The following is a 3,991-nucleotide window of genomic DNA, read 5'->3' on the forward strand; positions in this document are numbered from 1 at the left end:
TATTTTAATGCACTTTTACTTTACCATGTCTAGCTAAATTTATAAGGCTAGAATGTAAGGATCGTAATTAAACCAGTAATCCGTACAATTGTTCGTAGAAACACTTAAAGGGCTATTTTAACTTTCAACCTAAGTTTTCCCGCACTTCAATTCCGTTGGGTAAGATCGAAAGCCGTCCAACGTCTTTATAAACTTAATTGTTTTTAACTATTTCAAAAACAACGAAAGCGCTTTGTTTAGTTCATTAGGAGTTTTTAACATCAAGAAGAAAAGAGATTTTAAAACTATTTTCGGACGCGTTTATAAGTTTAGAGTCTGGTTCGTGAGAACCTCTTTTGGTTAAGAAATCCAGGTTATAATACTTTTCAACTTAGTCAAGATACTATATTTCTTAAAAATAGGTTTACTACTCTAACGCAATGCGCGCCTTTTTATAAGTGACAATAAGAGGGTTTGATTAGGGAGTACAACTCGGTTCTGAATACGCGAAAGCGACAGTTCCTATTAAATTAGTTCTTTTCAAAGTAGGAAACATTGCCCATAAGTAGTTCTATTAGCAAGTACTTGGGTTATCATTTAATTATGTGAATTACATTCGACCCTGTCTTTATTAATTAAATTTATTTTAAAAAAACTTTACTTTTCAATTGCACACTACAAAAACACCTATTTTAATTGCCTTTGATAAACACCATAACAATAGATAACAATAGATTGACACTTGGTCTCTGTGGTTCGATAATCTTTTATATTACTCTGACGCGTTCGTACACTTGCGAACACCGCATCAAGTTTTCCAACGCATCAAGTTTTTGGCGCCGTTGCCGGGGACCAATTTCGTCAAATTTCATTTTCCTGTTGTTATATCGTTTAGACTAAGGTTATTTCCCGCCGGTCGATGCGAATAACTCGCAGCACCGGAAGTTTAAGCTTAGTATACCCTCTGGCGGAACCTGAACGTTACGCTCGCGCACATTTATTCTTTCATAGAATTAAGAGAGCTATGGCCAAAGATCAAAACCAAAGACCTCTTAAGGACTTCGCTCAACCATCTAATGAAGAACCTAGTTCTAGTATAGTAAACCCAATCATTCCAACAATTATTATTTTGAACTTAAACCATCCCTGTTACAACTAGTGCAACAGAGACAATTCGCGGGTCTCGCTACCGAGAACCCTAACCAACATTTAAAAATATTTCTTCAATTAGCAAATACTTTTAAAACCAATGGAGCTTCTCCTGAGGCAATACGTTTAAGATTATTTCCTTTTTCCCTCAGAGATAAAGCTCTATCATGGTTAAATTCCCTTCCACCCAATTCCATTACGACTTGGGATAACCTTAGAAGAGTTTTTCTTGCTAGATATTTTCCCTCGAGTAAGACCTCCGTTCTTCGAAACCATATAACTAGATTTACCCAAAACCATGGAGAATCGCTGTTCGAAGCTTGGGAGAGATATAAAGAGTTGTTACGAGCATGTCCACATCATGGCTTAGAAAATTGGTTAATCATTCAAACCTTCTATAATGGACTTCATTATAACACAAAGATGACCATCGACGCTGCCGCAGGCGGTGCTCTGATGAACAAACCTTATCCTGAAGCTAGTGCCCTCATCGAAGACATGGCTCAAAACCATCAATCATGGGGAGTCGAACGAGCGACAGTTGAGAAGAAGGAAACCCAAGGAGGAGTGCATGAACTAAGCTCTATAGACATGATGCAAGCTAAAATGGACGCATTAGCCCTTAAAGTCGAGCATATGTGCATAAACCCGAATACTATAGCCGCAGTTTCGTCGGATTGTGAGATATGTGGAACCCAAGGACACCAATCTGCAGAATGCAGTCTATTAAACGAAACCCACTCTGAGCAAGTGAACTACACCCAAGGGAACCCATATTCGAATACCTATAACCATGGATGGAGGAATCACCCGAACTTCTCCTATAAAAACAATAACCCTATTCAAAATAATGCACCTCCGAGACCTAGTTATCAAGCCCCTAGATCAAATCAACCTATGCAACCTGTACCACCAAAACCGAGCCTTGAGAAAATTATGGAAAATTTTATCACCGCTCAAACCCAACAAAACAAGGAGTTCATGAATCAAAACATTCATGTTAACGAGTTGATTACTCAGTTAGGAACCAAGGTTGACCAAATAGTTACTCATACTAAGATGCTTGAAACCCAGATCTCTCAGGTAGCTTTAAACCAAGCCCCTCAGACTACACCTGGAGGACAATTCCCTGGACAACCTCAACAAAATCCGAGAGGACAAGCCAATGTCATTACCCTACGAAGTAGGAACGCTTTCGATGAGCCACCAAACCCAAGATTAAGTGAACCCGAAACTTCTAAGGAATGTACCAAACCCCTGGACGAAGTAAAGGAACCAGAGGAATCTGAAAACCAGGAAGGTCGAGATAAAGGAGAAGAACCTAAAGATAAAATTTACGTACCGCCTCCACCATATAAACCACCTATACCATATCCCCAAAGACTCAAACAAACCCAGATCAATAAACAGTATCAAAAATTTATTAAAATTATAGAAAAACTTCATGTAGAAATCCCTTTCACAGAAGCCATCACCCAAATACCTTCCTATGCAAAGTTTCTGAAAGACATCCTTACCAACAAACGTAGACTTGACGATCCGAAGCCTTTGGAATGTAATGCTATTTCCGAGGACAAATTAGCAAAGAAAGATAAAGATCCTGGAAATTTCTCCATTCCTTGCCTTTTGGGTAATCATGTCATCGAAAAAGCTTTTCTAGACTTAGGAGCTAGTGTGAGCTTAATGCCTTTAGCAGTTTGTGAGAGATTAAACTTAGGAGAATTATAACCCACTAAGATGTCACTTCAGTTAGCCGATAGATCTGTTAAATATCCGATAGGCATTTTAGAAGATGTTCCTGTTAGGATAGGTCAACTATTTATCCCTACTATTTTTTCGTCATGGACATCAAAGAGGACAATGATATACCAATTCTTCTAGGTAGACCATTCTTATCGACTGCAGGAGCCATAATAGATGTCAAGAAAGGAAAGTTGACATTTGAGGTAGGTGACGAGAAAATAGAATTTGTACTTTCGAAATTTCTTATGGCACCTGTGATGGGAGACTCGTGTTATGCCTTAGATATCATTGATGAATGTGTTAGAGAATTAGAACAAAAAGAAATTATAAAAACAATTAAGTTACCATCAACCCCCATAAAGGAAGATGATGACTTTAAAGAACCTTACATCGATGATAACCTTTACGAATGTTTATCCCTTACTCCAGATCCTATGCCATGCCCTAAGAAACCAACCTTAGAACTTAAGGAACTGCCTAAGAACCTGAGATACGAGTTCCTCGATGAAAAGATGAACCGCCCAGTTATAGTCAGTGCTACCTTGAGCCAAGAGGAAACAAACCAACTTTTAGACGTTTTACGAAGATATCCCTCAACCTTAGGATATAATATCTCTGACCTGAAAGGTATAAGCCCATCCGTATGCATGCATCGGATTTCGCTCGAAGAAGATTCAAAACCCTCTAGGGAGAATCAGAGAAGAATAAAACCTATAATGAGTGATGTTATTAAGAAGGAAGTTCTTAAGTTGCTTGAGGCAAGTATAATCTATCAGATCTCGGATAGTAAGTGGGTGAGCCCTGTGCATGTAGTACCTAAAAAGGGAGGCATCACAGTCGTGCAAAACGATAAAGGCGAACATGTAGCAAAACGTTTAGAAGGAGGATGACAGATGTGTATAGATTATAGAAAATTAAATAAAGCAACTAGGAAGGACCATTTCCCTTTACCATTCATAGACCAGATGTTGGAGCGTCTAGCCAGACACTCTTACTTCTGCTATCTAGATGGATACTCTGGATTCTTCCAAATACCTATTCACCCCGAAGATCAAGAAAAAACTACCTTTACATGCCCCTATAGAACTTTTGCCTACAGACGAATGCCGTTCGGCCTCTG

The 3,991-nt window shown here is 38.7% G+C and overlaps 1 non-coding gene across 1 annotated transcript; it reads right to left on the minus strand.

Moving 5' to 3' along the window:
• Window positions 1-1,389: 1,389 nt before the first annotated feature.
• On the minus strand, window positions 1,390-1,496 carry LOC127125167 (small nucleolar RNA R71). The gene has a single exon (XR_007804624.1). It is a non-coding gene; the product is annotated as a small nucleolar RNA R71 (small nucleolar RNA).
• Between the last annotated feature and the right edge of the window lie 2,495 nt (window positions 1,497-3,991).

The sequence above is a fragment of the Lathyrus oleraceus genome, chromosome 2 (genome assembly GCF_024323335.1).
Source record: "Lathyrus oleraceus cultivar Zhongwan6 chromosome 2, CAAS_Psat_ZW6_1.0, whole genome shotgun sequence".
Classification (NCBI taxonomy): Eukaryota; Viridiplantae; Streptophyta; class Magnoliopsida; order Fabales; family Fabaceae; genus Lathyrus; species Lathyrus oleraceus.